Below are 6,221 nucleotides of genomic sequence, written 5' to 3'. Positions count from 1 at the left end.
AAAAATGAAAAATAAAATAACAATTTATAATTATATATATAAATACTAATTATTTACAAAGACTTATTATTTTAGAAAGATAACCTCAATAGGTTGTGTAACACTCATGGACTCAAAGAAAGGTTTTAATCTTTGTCCATTTACTTTGAAAGTGGTACCTCTCTCCGGATCTATCAGGTCAATGACTCCGTAGGGGTATACCTTGGAAATAACAAAAGGTCCGGTCCATCGGGAATTCAGCTTTCCCGGAAATAATTTTAACCTTGAATTAAACAACAGGACTTTTTGGCCTTCTATGAACTCTTTTGGAAGAATCTTTTTATAATACCATTTCTTGGTATTTTCTTTGTATAGCTTAGCATTTTTATAGGAAAAATTCCTATGTTCTTCTAGTTCACAAAGCTGCAAAGTCCTTTTTCTTCCGGCCTCACCTAAACTCATGTTGAGTTCCTTAGTGGCCCAATAGGCCTTGTGCTCTAATTCCACAGGTAATTGACAACCTTTTCCAAAGACCAATTCATGGAGGGACATACCAATAGGGGTTTTGTAAGCAGTCCGATAGGCCCACAATGCATCATCTAACTTAGATGCCCAATCCTTTCTATGTGGCTTGACTACTTTGGCCAAAATCCCTTTTATCTCCCTATTTGACAATTCAGCTAATCCGTTGGTCTRAGGATGGTAGGCAGTTGCTACCCTATGCTTGATGTCATACTTATCAAGGACTTCTTCTAACATGTTATTTATGAAGTGAGTGCCTTCATCACTAATTAAGGCACGAGCTGTACCAAATCTAGTGAATATGTGCTTTTGTAAAAACTTCACAACTGTTTTATCATCATTGGAATGGCGAGCCATGGCTTCCACCCATTTGGACACATAGTCCACAGCTACCAATATGTAGGCACAATTATTGGACAGAGGAAAAGGTCCCATGAAGTCTATACCCCAAACATCAAATAAYTCTATTTCTAGAATTCCGTTTAAAGGCATTTCATTTCTTCTAGAGATATTTCCACTCCTCTGACACTCATTGCAACTTTTTACAAAGTTTTGAGCATCATTGTGCAAAGTAGGCCAATAGAATCCTGATTGCAAAACCTTGGATGATGTCCTACTTTCTCCAAAATGTCCTCCACATGGTCCTGCACGGCAGTGCTGTAGAACTGATGGTACTTCTTCTTTTGGGATGCATCTTCTAATCACCTGATTTACACAAATTTTAAACAAGAAAGGGTCATCCCATAAATATTTCTTTGAATCATAGATGAGCTTCTTTCTTTGATACTTATTAAATTCCTTGGGAATAATCCCACAAGCTAAGTAATTAACAAGATCAGTAAACCAAGGCACTGTAGTATGATTAAGAGCCAAAATTCTTTCATCTTGAAATACTTCACAGATGTCACTACCTTGCACTGGTTTGTCTTGTTTTTCCAATCTTGACAGATGGTCGGCCACTTGACTATCCACCCCTTTTCTATCAATGATCTCCAAATCAAACTCTTGCAGAAGCAAGACCCACCTTATTAACCCTGACTTTGCATCTTTTTTAGAAATAAGATACTTGATGGCAGCATGATCAGTATGAACAATCACTTTGGTTCCCATCAAGTATGATCTGAATTTTTCAAAAGCAAAGACCACAACTAATAATTCCTTTTCAGTAGTGGTGTAATTGATTTGAGCATAATTAAGAGTTTTACTTGCATAATAAACAGGATGAAAAATCTTTTCTCTCTTTTGGCCCAATACTGCACCAACTGCCCAATCACTAGCATCAGTCATTATTTCAAAGGGTTTGGACCAATCAGGTGTTATTACCACAGGAGCAGTGACCAATGCTTCTTTTAAAATGTTGAAAGCTTTTCTACAATCTTCATTAAAATTGAAAACATGGTCATGCTGTAATAATAAACAAAGAGGTTTTGATATTTTTGAGAAATCTTTAATAAACCTCCTATAAAAACCTGCATGCCCAAGAAAACTTCTGATCCCTTTGACAGTTGTTGTTTCAGGTAACTTCTCAATTACCTCGAACTTTGCTTTATCAACTTCAATGCCTCTTTTGGAAATTAAATGCCCTAACACTATGCCCTCTTTTACCATAAAGTGACACTTTTCCCAGTTCAAAACCAAATATGTTTATTCACATCTTTTAAGACTTTTTTCAAGGTTTTGCAAACACAGGTCATATGATGTCCCATAAACTAAAAAATCATCCATGAAAATTTCCATGGAGTGTTTTAACATATTTGAGAAAATAGACATCATACACCTTTGGAAAGTGGCAGGGGCATTACAAAGTCCAAAAGGCATTCTTTTAAAAGCAAAAGTTCCATATGGACAGTAGTCTTTTCCTGATCATCCGGTGCTATGTCAATACGATTGTAACCGGAGTAGCCATCTAAGAAACAATAAAACTCTTTTCCTGCTAGTCTGTCTAACATTTGGTCTATGAAGGGTAATGGAAAATGGTCTTTTGAGTGGCTTTATTAAGCCTCCTATAGTCCATACGTATCCTCCAACCAGTTATTGTTCTAGTAGGTATAAGTTCATTCTTCTCATTTGGTACAACAGTGACTCCACCCTTTTTGGGTACACATTGCACAGGACTGACACAGGTACTACTAGCAATAGGATAAATTATGCCAGCGTCAAGCCATTTTAAAATCTCCTTTTTGACAACCTCCTTCATGATAGGATTGAGTCTTCTTTGAGGCTCAACGGAGGTGAAACTTTTGTCATCCAAGATAATTTTATGTTGACAAATGGTGGGACTTATCCCCTTGAGGTCAGYAATTGTCCATCCTATGGCCTTGGTATGAAGTTTCAACATGTCAACCAACTTTTCTTCTTGGTCAGCTTCTAATGATGATGAAATGATGACTGGTAACTTCCATGAATCTCCTAAAAAGGCATACTTCGGATGTGAGGGAAATTGTTTTAACTCTAAATCTGGGGCAACATCTAAGGAAGGAACAAGAATCTTCCTATCCTCAGATTCTAAAACTTCAAAATCAGCAAATTCTTGTGGTGTTTCTTAATTCCTCGAAATCTTCTTCATCACTATCAGTCTCAGATAAACCTAAGATTTCCCCCAAACTTTTCTCTTGACACCAGGTTTCTATCAGACTCAAAGCAGAACACTCTTCTCTTTCTTCCGGGTACCTAAGGGAATTAAAAACATTAAAAGTCACTTGTTGGTCTTGGACTCTCATGGTTAATTCTCCCTTCTGTACATCTATCAAGGTTCTACCAGTAGCTAGGAAAGGTCTCCCTAAAATGATGGGAATGTCTTTGTCGGCTTCAAAGTCTAGGATGATAAAATTAGCTGGGAAAATAAACTTATCAACCTGAACTAGGACATCCTCAATCTTTCCTCTGGGATAGGCTATGGACTTATCAGCTAACTATAGAGTTACAGTCGTAGGTCTAGCTTCACCTATGCCTAGGGTATTGAAGACAGATAAAGACATCAGGTTTATGCTAGCACCTAAGTCGCATAGAGTTTTTCCTATTTCTTTTCCTCCAATTGAACAAGGGATTGTAAAACTTCCAGGATCTTTCATCTTAGGAGAAATTTTGCTGGACAACAAAGCACTGCAACCTTCAGTCAGAGCTACGGTCTCGTATTCAGTCAACTTTTTCTTTTTGCTCAAATTGTCCTTTAAAAACTTTGCATAACTTGGCATCTGCTCAATAGCTTCAACCAGGGAAATGTTTATGTGCAACTGTTTAAAAACATCAAGAAACTTTTTAAATTGTAATTCTTCCTTTTGATTCCTTAATCTTTGAGGATAAGGAATATAAGGAGTGACTGGAATATGAGACATAGTCTTTTGAAGAGTTGGTGCTGGAATCGGTTTCAAAAATGGTCTCACAATTGGTTCTGATTCAGTCCTRACAGGGATTAAAGGACTGATCTGGTCTTTTATTGTGGGACTGTCACCAGATTGTGACACATCCACAACAATATTTTCTTTGGGAGTCTGAGCTGTCTTGGGTTCATCAAGAAATAACAGTGGAAAATCCGATCTTTTTGGAATGGTCGTACTATCTATGGGCCTGACTATGGGTGGGTTGCGGCTCACTAGTACTCACAGGAATGGTAGTCACAAAATCTGGTACAGAGGTAACAGAATTTTGTTCTACACTTTTCTTTTCAATCTCTGCTTTGTTTGGTTCTTTTTGTTCTTTTTGGGTGTTTTCTAAATAACTCTTTCCACTCCTTAACGTAACAACCTTAACATGTTCCTTTCCTTCTCTCTGAGGTATCTCTGTATCACTGGGTAGAGAACCTACTGGTCTTTTTCTAATCTCCAAAGCCATTTGTCCCATTTGAGTTTCGAGAWTTTTAATTGAAGCTTGAGTTTGGGTTATAAAACCCTTCATCATTGCTTCCAAAGAAGTAGATGACTCAGCTTGCTRTTTGGGCTTGTTTTGGAAAGAAGACTGATGATTCTGAAAATTAGCATGTTGATTATTATGATTTCCTTGTTGCGCTTGCGAGTGAAAATTAGATCGGCCTTGTTGAAAATTGGACTGTCCTTGTGGTTGAAAATTGGACTGTCTTTGCGATTGAAAATTGGACTGTCCTTGAGGCTTTTGCATTGGCGGATTAAGAGTTGGACTATGCCACGAAAAATTTGGATGATTTCGCCATCCCGGATTATAAGTTTGCGAAAATGATCCAGTCTTGTTGACGAAATTTACATGCTCCGGATTTCCAGGACACTGCTCGAAAGAGTGACCTTCGCCACAGTACAGCATTGCACTAATTGAACATTGGAATTAAAGGTATTAGCATCAGATTGCACATGTGGGCTAGATGTTAAATTTGAAATTAGCTTAGTGATCTGAGCTGTTAATGCCAAGACAGCATCTACCTCATTTATTCCAGTTGTTTTCTTCAGTGGCATTGCACGTGGGTCAGACCATTGTCCGTTATTATTGGAAATCTTTTCAAGTATGTCAAAACCTTCATTATAGGTACAAGCTGTGAAAGCTCCACCTGCAGTAGCATCGAGCATTTGTCTAGCAACGATATTTAAACCGTTGTAAAATGTCTCTAGCTGTATACAGTACGGAATGCCATGGTGAGGGCATTTTCTCAGCAGCTCTTTATACCTTTCCCATGCATCAGGAACTGCTTCGTCATCCAGTTGTCTAAAAGTACATATTTCATTTTTGGATTTGGCATTCCTCGTGGGTGGAAAATACTTTTTGAAAAACTTTTCTTCCATTTCATTCCATGTAGTCACAGAGTCTGGTTGCAAAGAATTGTACCATGCTCTTGCTCGATCCCTTAGTGAAAATGGAAAAAGTTTTAGTCTCAGAGCATCGTCTGAAACATCAAGGATGAGAAAAGAGTCTGTGATTTCCATAAAAGAATGCAGATGAGAATGAGGATCTTCAGAAGATAAACCAGCGTACTGGCCATTTGTTTGAAGCATTTGAAACATCAGTGGTGTAAGAGAAAAATGGGTGGCACCAATGGTAGGTTTACGTATCCTTGTGTGCAGTTGAGTTAAATTAGGAATAGCGTACGCCATAATGCCACCATTTTTAGCATTTGCAAGACGAAAGATGTTTTGAGCCTCATCCTCATATGGAATATTTGGTTCATTTCTAATTATACCTTCTCCGTCAATAATCACATTTTCAGCCATTGTTTCGGAGTTTAAAGCTCGAAGAGCTCTTTGCACTCTTCTTTGTTGTCAGAAAGTTTGTTCAATATCTGGATCAAGTGGAAAAAATTCATCGTGCGACAGCCTTGGCATGCACGGTGCATTCACAAAAAGAGATGGTAGAAAAACTAACTTTTATAAACTTTACTTTTAAAAAAAACTTCAACGTACTATCCCCGGCAGCGGCGCCAAAAACTTGCTCATCGGTTTATTCAACCTTAGATTTCAACACAAAAATAGAACTCCGCGCAAGTATACACCTCAAACTACTGTCATCTCGTAACAAGTAATAATGGTAAAATACCAGATATCGTTCCCATAGAGATAGCTTGTAAAGTTATTTCAAAAGTCCAGTTTATAAAAAACTAGTTTCAGATGGCGAATCGAGGGATTTGATTTATCTAAAATTGGGAGGTTTGATTAACAACTAAGAAAAATATCAATCTTAAAAAGAAGCACAGGGTGCAACAGTTGATTAAGACATTAAACAAATGATTCAGCAAAAAGGTGACATGGCATTCCTGTCACAAT

General features: G+C 37.6%; 1 non-coding gene and 1 pseudogene across 1 annotated transcript; one reads left to right on the top strand and one right to left on the bottom strand.

Annotated features, from left to right (window-relative positions):
• Nucleotides 1-66: 66 nt before the first annotated feature.
• LOC112511327 lies at nt 67-2,698 on the bottom strand (annotated as a pseudogene).
• Nucleotides 2,699-5,091: 2,393 nt separating this feature from the next.
• On the top strand, nt 5,092-5,198 carry LOC112511900. The gene has a single exon (XR_003069154.1). It is a non-coding gene; the product is annotated as a small nucleolar RNA R71 (small nucleolar RNA).
• Nucleotides 5,199-6,221: the final 1,023 nt, after the last annotated feature.

The sequence above is a fragment of the Cynara cardunculus genome (genome assembly GCF_001531365.2).
Source record: "Cynara cardunculus var. scolymus isolate 2C chromosome LG 4, CcrdV1, whole genome shotgun sequence".
In the NCBI taxonomy this organism is placed as follows: domain Eukaryota; kingdom Viridiplantae; phylum Streptophyta; class Magnoliopsida; order Asterales; family Asteraceae; genus Cynara; species Cynara cardunculus.
Note: the sequence above shows the minus strand (reverse complement) of the source record. Positions and strands in the feature narration are given on the sequence as shown.